The following is a 14,497-nucleotide window of genomic DNA, read 5'->3' as shown; positions in this document are numbered from 1 at the left end:
AGAGAAATGAGGTTGCAGCAATACACACAGTTCATAGAATGCAATATATATATATACTAGTAATATTGTAGATGATATTAGCACATAGCGATACAGTTACCACACAGCAACAAGTCCTAGGAGTATCGCAGAGAGCCTGGCAGAGATCCGCGGCGGGAGAATGAGGAGCGTGACGTCACACGCTGCAGGGGATCAACCTCATTACAGGAGAGAGACTGAGAAATCTCTTAGTGAACAAACGGAGCAAATCTTCAAGCACAAAAGAGAATCTGCAAGTTGATTCGAATAGGCAGATACTCAAGGTGAGCAATAAGTTGAGAATACAAAGTAGTATAAATGGCTAGGTCTCTTCTGAAGCAGCTTCACACTGAGCAACAAATTACCAAGCAATGAGTTCTGTTGGGAGGAGCCTTAAATAGGGGTAGTGAGTTGACATTCTTAAAGGCACAGTAGGAAAAGAGATAAATCCCTGACAGGACACCCCCCCCCCCAGGGGGCCGCTCCGCGGATCAAGGACCAGGACGATCCGGATGTCTACAATGAAACAAGGAGACAAGACGTGGTGCAGAGACATTATTGAAAGGCTCCCAAGAGTCCTCCTCAGGACCAAATCCTTTCCAACTGACAAGATATTGAAGTTGATTACGATGGTAACGAGAGTCTAGGATAGACTCAATCTCATATTCCATGCCATCAATGACTGAAGGATCCACCGTCTCATTCTGAGTCGAGTCTCTGATTGCACTGTAAGGTTTCAAAAGAGAAACGTGGAATGTGGGATGTATCTTCAGGGAATCTGGTAGTTTAAGTGTTACAGCATTAACATTGATGACCTTTTGTATCGGATAAGGCCCTAAATATAGGGAAGCCAGTTTTTTAGATGGAACTTGTAAGCGTAAATGTTTAGTGCTTAACCAAACTTTGTCACCAATCTTGTAATCTGGAGGCTTGGATCTACGTAGGTCGTAATGATGTTTCTGAACAGCCTGGGCTTCTAGTAAAACTTGTTTCAATGTAGTGAAATTGGTAGCAATGGTATTAACAAGATCATTAACTATAGGCATGTCGGAATTGTTGATCTGATTTGGATAGTATGAGGGATGAAATCCGTAATTGATGTAAAATGGTGTCATTTTAGTTGATGAATTTACGGCATTATTATGAGCAAATTCCGCAGTAGCAAGTAGAGAATGCCAGTTATCTTGTTGTTGAGTGCAGTAGCAACGAAGGTACTGCTCTAATGTTTGGTTTGTTCTTTCTGTTTGACCATTCGTTTGTGGATGATAAGCGGTACTCAAACGTTTAGTAATGTTAAGAGAGGAACACAATTGATTCCAAAACCTCGAGGTGAATTGCGTACCTCTATCTGTGGTGATTGTTTCAGGTAAACCATGTAGTTTTACAATGTGATTCAAAAATAGTGAAGCAGTTTCTGAAGATGTAGGCAATCCTCTATGTGGTAGGAAATGAGCCATTTTAGAGAATAAGTCCACTACTACCATTATAGTATTATAATTAGCTGACGAAGGCAGATCAACAACAAAATCCATAGCAATCGCTGCCCAAGGTCTGTCTGGTACTGGTAAAGAGAGAAGGTAACCATAAGGACTCTTATGCTGATGTTTCTTAGTTGTACATACCATACAGGAATCAATATACTGTTTAATAGTATCATTTATCTTTGGCCACCAGTAATTCCTTTTAATCAAATGAGCAGTTCTATGAACTCCAGGATGACCAGCCAATAAAGAGTCGTGAGCAGAGGTAAGTATCTCATTCCTGAGAGAAGGAGGTATATACAATAAAGTGCCATGATAGTATAAGTTGTCGGAATGTTTTAGTACATCCAAATGACCCAAAGATGAATCATCCTTTAGATGTTCTTGTAAGATGGTTTTAAACTCAGTTGTTAAACAAATAATTCTATCCGGAGGTATGATAGATGAAGGAGAAACCACATCAGTAGGACGAGGGTCTTTTCTAGAAAGAGCATCAGCTTTCATATTTTTGGAACCTGGTCTGTAAGTAATGACGTAATCAAAACGAGAGAAGAACAAACTCCATCGAACCTGACGAGCAGTAAGGGTCTTGTTTGATTTTAAATATTCTAAATTACGGTGATCGGTATAGATGGTGATTGGATATGTTGCACCCTCTAGGAGGTGTCGCCAAAACTCCAAAGCTGATTTGATTGCAAGAAGTTCCTTATCACCGATTCCATAATTAATCTCTGCTGAACTCATAGTTCTAGAATAGTAGGAGACAGGATGTAAAGGTTCTTTTTCAGAACGTCTTTGAGATAAAACAGCCCCCACAGCAAACTCAGAAGCATCAACTTCTAGCGTAAATTGACATGTGGGATCTGGAAACTGTAAAATAGGGGCTGAAACAAATTTATTTTTTAGAGCATTGAAGGAATGATCAGCATCTTGATTCCATACAAACTTAACTTGCTTACGTGTTAGCGTAGTGAGAGGTCTAACAATAAGTGAAAAGTCTTTAATGAACTTTCTATAAAAGTTCGCAAAGCCAAGGAATCTTTGAACATCTTTTTTATTACGAGGAATAGGCCAATTAGTGATAGCTTCCACTTTGCTTGACTCCATTGAAATTCCAGCTGGTGAGATGCAATAACCAAGGAATGATATGGTGTTTGTATTAAAAATACACTTTTCAAGTTTTGCATAAAGATGGTGTGCCCTTAAACGTGTCAACACTTGTTTGACATGTACAATGTGATCCTGTAGAGAATTTGAGTAAACCAAGATGTCATCCAAGTATACGACAATACAAATATCTAACAAATCATGAAAGACATCATTTATAAAACATTGAAAAGTCGCTGGGGCATTGCACAACCCAAAGGGCATTACAGTGTATTCATATAAACCGTATCTAGTACGAAATGCAGTTAACCATTCATCCCCTGCCCTCATCCTAATCAGATTGTAAGCACCTCTAAGGTCAAGTTTAGTAAAAACTGTGGCACCTTGTAAACGCTCAATAAGTTCAGGTATGAGGGGCAGGGGGTATCTGTTCTTTTTGGTTCATTTGTTCAACTGCCTATAATCAATGATGGGTCTAAGACTGCCATCCTTGTTTTTTACAAAGAACATTGCTGCAGCTGCAGAGGATGTGGAAGGTCTAATAAAGCCTTTTTTCAAGTTATCATCTAAATATTCTTTTAAATGATTTAATTCTGGCTGTGACAATGGATATATATGTCCATATGGTATGGAGCTTCCAGGTATAAGATCAATAGGACAGTCATAGTCTCTGTGTGGAGGTAAAGACTCAGCCTCCTTTTTATCAAAAACATCAGCAAATTCACTATAACATTCTGGTAACTTATGTTCAGTGATATGACAAAGTGTGTGTACCCCAAAACAGGATTGTTTACAGTGGTTTGAATCAAAAACTACTGATGCTGTGGACCACGATATAGTGGGATTATGCTTTATTAACCAATTCAGTCCAAGGATTAATGGATAGACAGAAGATGGAAGAACATCAAAACAAATAAGCTCAGTGTGTCCTGAAGGGGTAACGACTTTGAGTGGGATAGTGTGGTGAGTTATGGGACCAGAGCTAAAGAATGAACCGTCAACCAGACGAATAGCTAAAGCAACACTCTTCTTTATTAGTGGGATGTGATTATTAACAACAAAAGTGTTATCAGCAAAATTCCCAGAAGCCCCAGAGTCAATTATGGCCTGAACGTTTATCTTCTGATGGGACCACTGTAGGGAGACATAAATAGATAGATGAGATTTTATGCTGTCAACCAAATTAACAGTATGGTCATTGGACGAAGTCTTACCCTTCTTTTGTCGAATCAGAGAGGGACAGTCCCTAACAGCATGGTTCTTTTCAGCACAGTATAGACATAGGTTTAGTAGCTTACGCCTAGCTTTCTCCTCAGGTCTCAAGGGTCCCCTAATAACTGCAACATCCATGGGTTCTTCTATGGGTCTAGTGAATGCTGTGGAAGGTGTTGAGTGATGATAATTGGGGTTTCTTCTGGGGGTAGTCTATGAATAAGATCTCTCTGACTTCCTTTCCCTAAGCCGACAATCTATGCCAATAGAGAGAGTCATCAATTCATCCAAGTCCTCTGGAATCACACCCCTTGCCAATTCATCCTTAACTGCATCATTGAGTCCCAAACGGAACTGATTGCGTAGAGCAGGTATATTCCACAGGGTGTCAGGAGCCCATCTTTTAAATTCAGTAATGTAGTCTTCTACCATTCTTTTGCCCTGCCTTAGAGACCTAATGGCAGTTTCAGCAGTATTTTTTCTATTGTGATCTTCATATAAAAGAGACATTGCAGAAAAAAAAATCTTCTAGTGAATTTAGGATAGGATCATTTTTTTCATAGAAAGCATTGGCCCAAGACCTGGCCTTACCTCTGAGAAATGAAATTACAGTTAGAACTCTAATCCTGTCAGTTGCGTATGACTTAGGTTTCAAAGTAAAAAGCAGAGTGCAGGAATTCCTGAAATCCCTAAACATAGCTCTGTCCCCAGAGAACTTTTCCGGTGGACTAACAATGGGTTCTGGAGATGACTCAACATTAGTAGTTTTGTTTGCAAGATGATCATTAATAAAAAAATTTATACTCTGATTCTCTAGTTGTATATCCCTTAAGCCTTGAATCATGTGATCCATACTCTGAGCTAAAGAACCAACTCTCCTGGACAGTTCACTTACATCCATGATTTTAGCTGTTAGTAGTATTCTTTATTTTTTTTAAGGCTTGGTAATATGTAAGGATATGTTTAGTTGTTTTTAGAGAACACTACAATTACAGCCCCTGCTTTATGCAGAACCACTCAGTCTCACACCTTACCTCGGATTCCCACAGATTTAACTTAAGGGAACCCTGATATGCTCATTGATCTGAGGGTCACTACAGCAGGGTTGCTGAGTGAAACCGGAACCTTCACGCAACAATAAATGCTTATAGCAGAAAAGAGAGTAAGTCTTATAGGATTGACTACAGCAGTAGTGAAAGAGTTAATTAGTGCAGGTGCCTTAATTCAAACAGAGTTGCAATGGGAATAGTTTATGCAGCAGGCTTTAGCAAACACACTGAAATTAACACAGTACTTTGATAAGTGAATAAGTCAACCTCTGGTCATTTTGTAAACCATACATTGATAGTGTATATTAATAATTTGCAGAGTTGTTCAATCAGAGTAATATAAGCTGTGGTAAACTTGAGGAAACAGATATAGTTTAAGTTAGAGCAAACAGTTCATTTCAAGCACAATAGAGGTTAATTGCGTAAAGTTTGAAATATGCTTATGCAGTCCGATAATGAATAATGGTACTTTGTAATAATCTTTGTCACAGTTATTTGTTTGCAATTTGGTAAATAACAGTATAAAGGTTTAGTGCATATTTGATTTCTGAAGCGAATATGGAAATCCAGCAAATGAGCGTTCCACAATATATAGCAAGTGAAAGAGAAATGAGGTTGCAGCAATACACACAGTTCATAGAATGCAATATATATATACTAGTAATATTGTAGATGATATTAGCACATAGCGATACAGTTACCACACAGCAACAAGTCCTAGGAGTATCGCAGAGAGCCTGGCAGAGATCCGCGGCGGGAGAATGAGGAGCGTGACGTCACACGCTGCAGGGGATCAACCTCATTACAGGAGAGAGACTGAGAAATCTCTTAGTGAACAAACGGAGCAAATCTTCAAGCACAAAAGAGAATCTGCAAGTTGATTCGAATAGACAGATACTCAAGGTGAGCAATAAGTTGAGAATACAAAGTAGTATAAACGGCTAGGTCTCTTCTGAAGCAGCTTCACACTGAGCAACAAATTACCAAGCAATGAGTTCTGTTGGGAGGAGCCTTAAATAGGGGTAGTGAGTTGACATTCTTAAAGGCACAGTAAGAAAAGAGATAAATCCCTGACACGTAGGAAGTGTTTCCCAATAGGAAACAATGGGGCTGCGTTAGGAGCTGAACGCTGCTTTTTTGCAGGTGTTAGTTTTTTTTTCAGCTCAAACAGCCCCATTGTTTCCTATGGGGGAATCGTGCACGAACACGTTTTTGAGGCTGGCCGCGTCCGTAAGCAACTCTGGTATCGAGAGTTGCATTTGCGGTAAAAATGCTCTACGCTCCTTTTTTGGAGCCTAACGCAGCATTTGTTTGAACTCTCGATACCAGAGTTAATTTTATGCTGCGGCCAGAAAAAAGCCCGCGGAGCGTTAACAGCCCATCTACCGCCAAACTCCAAATCTAGGCCTAAGTGTCTAAAGATCTGGGCCATTCTCTACTATTTCTATGGCCGCTGTCAATGTTTGCAGTTTACTAGAGGTAACAGATGATGGATGTGGTTGGCAAGCTCTATATTCAATAAACAAAGAACACCATCTGACACTGTGAGTAAGTAATATGAAGAAGACTAGACCTAGTACACTACTAGTCCGGTGCTACCCCAGAAAATTTAATACAACATACACTCCCAAAGACAGGAGAGAAAAAAAGTTAGGGGCTCATAGCACTCCTCCTCATCATCAGAGTAACTAGGTTAAAACATAACTTTTATTAATAAAAAAAAACAGGGAATCCATGTATAAACAAACCACCACCACCAACTAAAATAACCATGATACACCCCCTTGTTTCCTGGCCGATAACAGGATACATCGGCTTCAGAACTCATGATTACTTTATGTACAATTTGGTACACCATTTTTTGCAATTTAGTTTTTAGTATTACCAAGTAGCTACTTATGTTACCATACATCATGGTGGATATTAGTGGTCTACTGTTTTATTAAAGTGCACTGTCTACTATACATTAGGAGCACCTCAGTTTACATCAATACCACTGCCTTTAGTGTGGAAGTTTACTGTTTTTCATACTCCCCTTTTTACTGACCATCACAGTAGTAAACTTAGAAGGCTATACTTCGTCAGCCTCTCTGATATAAATTTAAAAACAAATTTAGTTTATCTGTTACTGAACCCTACCCTATACCTCCGTTGTTGTTAATTCCATTCAACCTCACAGTGTTAGAATTGTTCATTTGTGTTATTATGTATCAGGTGGGAACTAGTGGGGTAGTGTTCCACTAGGTGAACATGCAGTTACCCCATGAGCATTTTCGTTTACGACAATAGTACCATCGCCTAACTGTGGGAGCATATTATCTCACTCCCTACTTTTCATTCTCTATTGCAGTAGCCAACTATACAATTCCGTTGATTTAGCACACTTCATGGTGACCACAGCCATTACTGACATACCACTACTGAGCGTATACTTTAGGTATCAAGAGTGACACAACACTGTGTTTTTATTGTTTCATTATATATGTTTTAATTAGTATCAATAAAAGTTAAGTTTTAAACCCGCCTTCCCACTCTCCTATCTTGATATACATGTTACGACAATCTATATTGGTTTAGATTACCCATAAATGTTGTTGAGTACTTTTTTGTACACACTTTCCAGTTATCCACTGTTTTTTTTGTGAACTTTCCATTTTACTTTTATCATCAAATGTACTTTGTTCTTTTGGTATTCTTTGTTGAACGCCAAACCTAGGTAGGCTCATATGCTCATTTCAAAGCCCTTGAAAGACGCCTCTTGTCTATTATGACAGTTTTCCACAGCTAGATAATGCTATTTCATGTGTGCCATATAAATAACATTCGCCTAGATTACGAGTGTTGCACTAACTCCAGCCCAAATGCGGTATGTCTTTTTTGTTAGGCTCCCTCGAGCGTCTTTAGCTTTTCTAGCCTCACCAGTCTTTCTGTTATTAAATATTATTTAATAACAGGTTTTCTCTGTGAAATAATCACAAAAGACAAAGGAGCCTCCTGGTGTAATAAAGTTGGTGCAAGTAGATTATATGGTAATCAAAATGGTACTCACAAGTGGAGCAGCACCCAATCGTGCTAAATAAAATGGACTGGGATCTCACAGTGTCCCAGCTCACTGACACAGCAAGATAACTGGTTCCCCAATGTCCTACCGGACCGAAAAAGCTCAGACTCTCAAAGTTAGATTTGTATAAAACCACAATTTAATAACAAGGTAAAAATCACAGTGTCAAACATATAACACTTGATATTAAAAGTACAAGCAACGCGTTTCTCAGACTGCTGTCTGTTTCATCAGGCTTCTAATAATACAATGAGAGTACTGGCTTAAATAAAAACATATGACCAATCACAAATCATTATCAAGTAACACACCCATCCAGGTGTGTAAGGACATAATTGGTCTCACTGCAACTGCTAATACAATGTAAAAAAGATTAACAACATAAAAACAACTTGTATAGATACATTCAACTTAATTCCCATAGATATAGGTATGTACCTACACATAACTTAGAAAACTAGATCTATCAGATCTTGTGAACAGTGTCATATCACTACGATGTATATGTCTCTAAATATAATCATATAGTACCATCAAATGTCTGTAAAATAATATATTGTATTTAATTATCTATGGGAATTAATTAGAATGTATCTATATGAGTTGTTTTTATGTTGTTAATCTTTTTTACATTGTATTAACAGTTGCATTGAGACCAATTATGTCCTTACACACCTGGATGGGTGTGTTACTTGATAATGAATTGTGATTGGTTATATGTTTTTATTTAAGCCAGTACTCTCATTGTATTATTAGAAGCCTGATGAAACAGACAACAGTCTGAGAAACGTGTTGCTTGTACTTTTAATATCAAGTGTTATATGTTTGACACTGTAATTTTTATCTTGTTATTAAATTGTGGTTTATACAAACCTAACTTTGAGAGTCTGAGCTTTTTCGGTCATTGGACATTGGAGGAACCAGTTATCTTGCTGTGTCAGTGAGCTGGGACACTGTGAGATCCCAGTCCTTTTTATTTAGCACGATTGGGTGCTGCTCCACTTCTGAGTACCATTTTGATTACAATATAATCTACTTGCACCAACTTTATAACACCAGGAGGCGCCTTTGTCTTTTGTGATTATTTCACAGAGAAAACCTGTATCCAGATCCTGACAATTTCGACAAAGCAGCAGACTCCATTGACCGCCTGTGGTTTTCCTGATTATACACATCATATGGGACTACCATTACCTCACATAGGGTATTGATTCCCTATGGGATATTGCTGATGAAGATTGCATATACAGATAAGAACTTTCAGGACGTTTATTTTGTATTTGTTTCTGGATATATTTTATAAGTATCACTATTTTAATATATACCTGATTATTATTATTTTTTTCACATACAGTACTGTATATTATAGGTTTTATAATTTTCTTTATTAATTATTATTTTACCATCATATTAATATATTTAGATTTTAAGTATACACTATATGGTTATTTGCGCCCCCTAGAAGTAACATATTGTTAGTATTATTGATTATTTAATAACGTAAGGACTGGTGAGGCTAGAGAAGTTGAAGATGCTCGAGGGAGCCTAACAAAAAAACCATACCGAACTTGCGCTGCAGTAAGTGCAACACTCGTAATTTATGAATCAGCTCTAAAATACAAGTCTGTCAAAAGCACTGAGATAAGGGGGCTATCTGCAGAGGCTTAGATACAAGGTAATCACAGAGGTGAAAAGTGTATTGATATAAAAGTCAGCTAGATTACAAGTTTTCAGCGCTATAGGGAAATTAACGACCGCCACAAAACATTATTTTACCTCCCTATAGCGCTGCTATTACAGGTTTTGAAAAAGCAGGCTTGTGCGGGCAGCGAGCGATATGGTGGCGTTGAGCTCCATACTGCACCGAAATACAAGTGCTGCTTTGATGTGCTCGTGCACAATTTCCCCATAGACATCAATGGGGGAAAAAAGAGAAAAACAGAAGTGCCACATGGCCCAATATTGTAGGGAAATGGGAATCAAAATACAGCTGATGTTTTTACTCACATTTGTTAATACACCCTTTGGTAATATCAGATTACTGATATTGGATCGCAGCCTTGATCCTCTACAGATAGAAATCCTTTCACATTTGTATTACCTTTAGAAGTTATATATATTATATATGATTTTATACACTATTGTACATATTTTACCACAAGTGTTTAGTTTAATTTACAATTTTTTGTATCACAATTGCAATTACAAAATTAGCTTACATTTTTGACACCTCAAGGGTTCCCCCTATCTTTTTTCTGTATCAATGGGGGGAGCCGGCAATAAAGAAGCCTAACACCTGCGATCGCGGAAACAAAAGCTCCGTAGCTCCGTAACCCCTAATCTGACGCCCCCAAACATCGCCGCCACCTACATAATGTTATTAATCCCTAATCTGCCGCCCTTAACATCACCGCCACCTAAATAAAAATATTAACCCTTAATCTGCCGCCCTTAACATTGCCGCCACCTACATTACAGTTATTAACCCCTAATCTGCTGCCCCCATGTCGCTGCCACTATACTAAAGTTATTAACCCCTAAACCTCTGGCCTACAACATCACTAACACTAAATAAATATATTAACCCCTAACCCTAACGTAACCCTAACCCTAAGAAAAACCCTAACGTAACCCTAAGCCTAAATCTAACCCTAACACCCCCTAACTTAAATATAATTAAAATAAATCTAAATAAACCTTACAATTATTAACTAAATAATTCCTATTTAAAACTAAATACAAACTTACCTGTAAAATAAAACCTAAGCTAGCTACAATATAACTAATAGTTATATTGTAACTATCATACGGCTAGATTACGAGTTGTGCGTTATGAGTGAAAAAGCAGCGTCATGGCTCTTTTTCACTACTGCTGCTATTACGAGTCTTGTAGTTATAGCTGTACCGCACACCTTTTTGGCCGTACCGCAACGTAACTACCACACCTTTCAAAAAGTCCTTTTTCAATGGGACTTCCATAGCGCCAGTATTACGAGTTCTGCCTAGGAGGCCAAAAATTGAGCGGTTCAGCCTATACCAACAAGATTCATACTGCCATCTAAAGTCAGTAGTTATGAGTTTTGCGCTACAAAGCTGTAGCATAAAACTAATAACTAAAGTCTTAAAAAGTACACAAACATCCATAAACTACCTATTAAGGCCATCCTGCATCACAAACACTAAAATAAAATTATTAACCCCTAATCTGCCGCTCCGGACATCGCCACCACTATAATAAACATATTAACCCCTAAACCACCGCACTCCCACATCGCAAACACTAGTTAAATATTATTAACCCCTAATCTGCTGCCCCCAATGTCGCCGCCACCTACATACATTTATTACCCCTAATCTGCTGCCCCAAACGTCACCGCCTCCACTATACTGTACTAAAGTTATTAACCCCTAAACCTAACCCTAAGTCTAACCCTAACACCCCCTAACTTTAATATAATTAAAATAAATCTAAATAAAAATTACAATTAATACCTAAATAATTCCTTTTTAAAACTAAATTACTTACCTGTAAAATAAACCCTAAGCTAGCTACAATATAACTAATAGTTACATTGTAGCTATCTTACCCCACAAATAAAATCCTATTTAAAAAACCTAAGCTCCCCATGGCCCTGAAAAGGGCATTTGGATGGGCATTTAATAGGGATTGAGCTTCAATACAATTGGCTTATCCAATCAGCCAATATGATTGAGCTTGCATTCTATTGGCTGATTGGAATAGCCAATAGAATGCAAGCTCCTCATATAGGATTTTTTACCCTTTACGTCCGATTGGCTGAATTCTATCAGCCAATCAGAGTTCAAGGGACGCCATCTAGGATGACATCCCTTAAAGTAACCTTCATTCTTCAGTAGACATCGACAGAAGAGGATTGGCAGTTTAGTGTAGGCTAGGGTTTTTTTATTTGAGGGAGGGCTTTATTATTTTGATAGGGCTATTAGATTAGGAGTAATTTGTTTTTATTTTTGATAATTCCATTTTTTATTTATGTAATTTAGTGTTTAATTTTTTTGTAATTTAGAAAATTGTATTTTATTAATTTAATTAATTTTATTTTATTGTAATGTTAGTTTTTAGTGTATGGCTAGGTTTTATTTTACAGGTACATTTGTATTTATTTAATAATTAATAACTATTTACTAACTAGTCTACCTAGTTAAAATAAATACAAACTTACCTGTGAAATAAAAATAAAACCTAAGATAGCTACAATATAACTATTAGTTATATTGTAACTAGCTTAGGTTTTATTTTACAGGTAAGTATGTATTTAGTTTTAAATAGTAATTATTTAGTTAATAATTGTAAGGTTTATTTAGATTTATTTTAATTATATTTAAGTTAGGGGGTGTTAGGCTTAGGGTTACGTTAGGGTTAGGGGTTAATATATTTATGTAGAGTAAGTGATGTGGGAGGTTAGAGGTTTAGGGGTTAATAATTTATTTTAGTATATTTAGTTGTTAAGGGCTTGCGGTTTAGTGGTTAATAGGTTTATTATAGCGGCCGTGTGGGCGGTCGGCAGAATAGGGGTTAATAATCTTTTAGTGTTTGCGATGCGGGAGGGTGGTGGTTTAGGGTTTTATAGGTTTATTATAGCGGCGACGATGTCAGGGAGCGGCGGAATAGGGGTTAATAATTTTATTTTGTTGCTGCGATTTCCTGAGCGGCAGATTAGAGGTTAATAATTTTATTTTAGTGTTTGCAATGCAGGAGGGCCTCGTCTTAGGGGTTAATAGGTTGTTTATGGGTGTTAGTGTACTTTTTAACACTTTAGTTATGAGTTGTATGCTACAGCTTTTTAACGTAAAACTCATATCTACTGACTTTAGATGGCGGTACGAATCTTGTGGTTATAGAGTGTACCGCTCACTTTTTGGCCTCCCAGGCAAACTCGTAATACCGGCGTTATGGAAGTCCCATTGAAAAAAGACTTTTTAAAAAGTGCGCTACTGACATTGCATGATGGCCAAAAAGGTGTGCGGTACACCTATACCTATAAGACTTGTAATAGCGGCGTTAGGGAAAAAGCAGCGTTAATAAGCATAACAATGCTTTTTCACTCATAACCCAAAACTCATAATCTAGCTGAGTGTTAGTTATGCAAAACTGGGGAATGGGTAATAAAGAGATTATATATCTTTTTTAAACAATAAACATTTTCAAGTAGACTGTCCCTTTAAGGCTGATTTGGTGTTTTAGAGTATTGCTGTTCCACTCGTTAGGGGAAGGGGGCATCACATAAAGAATGTAGTGAGTTATGTGTTTCCTGATGGTAATAGATAATAGTCTTGGTATGATTGCACCAAGCAGCCAGATTACTAACAATAGTAGCCAACAGAAATAGTTGAGGAAAGCAGGGCCACAGAGGCAAGCAGGACCACAAAGGCAAGCAGGACTACAGTGGTGGGCAGGAGACTGAATGGGAAAAACAAAGTGTAATCAAATCATTAACAAGAAGAAAAGTTGAATAGACATTGACACTAAAATAGCATTAGCTTTGTTTAAAAGGAAAGCTGCAACACCATAACAACTGATGTGTGTGTGCCCTTAAAAAGAGAGCTTACCTGTCTCACAGAACAGCGGTCTGCGTAGGGGTGATCCACACTGGGCCCTTTGACAGTAGACTATATCAACCTTTGGAGCTCTTAGGGTCTCATTCTATGCCAAGAAGACTTTTGATAATGGGAACCGAAGGTGATTTGATGCACTATACTCTATCCTTTGATCTAGAAACTTAGCTGGGGGGGGGGGGATAGTCCAAAAATCTAGAGTGGAACACACCATGTATGCACGTTATCACCCCCCATATATGGAGCATATGATGATAAATATTATAGGAAGCAATAATTTATAGACAAAACGAAATGGATGGCGCTGGTCTTGATGTATAGTTAATTTCTAATAATAGATAGAAATGGACTTGATGTGCAAGTTAAATCCGACAAAATAATGTGCAGTATACTCACTCCTTTAGTAATGTGAGTTCAGCTTCTAAGATGTGTCTCTCTCCAAAGGAACAACAGATGATTTTCAAGGTATTTCAGCTGGGCTGGAAAAGGATTAAAACCCCATCAGCAGTACGGTAATAACTTTTGTTGTAAATCATGTAGTAACTTACTTATAAAAATCAGAAAGTCCGGCTTGTCACAGGAAAAAATGATTCCCAATATAAGAGATAAAAAGGTTTATTTCAGCTCTACGCGTTTCAACGCTCAAGCGTCTTTTTCAAGAGCAATAAAAACAAGTGAAAAGTTAACAAACCTTTTCACTTGTTTTTATTGCTCTTGAAAAAGACGCTTGAGCGTTGAAACGCGTAGAGCTGAAATAAACCTTTTTATCTCTTATATTGGGAATCATTCAAAATCATCTGTTGTTCCTTTGGAGAGAGACACATCTTAGAAGCTGAACTCACATTACTAAAGGAGTGAGTATATTGCACATTATTTTGTCGGATTTAACTTGCACATCAAGTCCATTTCTATCTATTATTAGAAATTAACTATACATCAAGACCAGCGCCATCCATTTCGTTTTGTCTATTGTCTGT

The sequence above is a fragment of the Bombina bombina genome, unplaced genomic scaffold (assembly GCF_027579735.1).
Source record: "Bombina bombina isolate aBomBom1 unplaced genomic scaffold, aBomBom1.pri scaffold_493, whole genome shotgun sequence".
Lineage (NCBI taxonomy): Eukaryota > Metazoa > Chordata > Amphibia > Anura > Bombinatoridae > Bombina > Bombina bombina.
The sequence above is the reverse complement of the archived record's forward strand: the minus strand, read 5'-3'. Positions refer to the sequence as shown.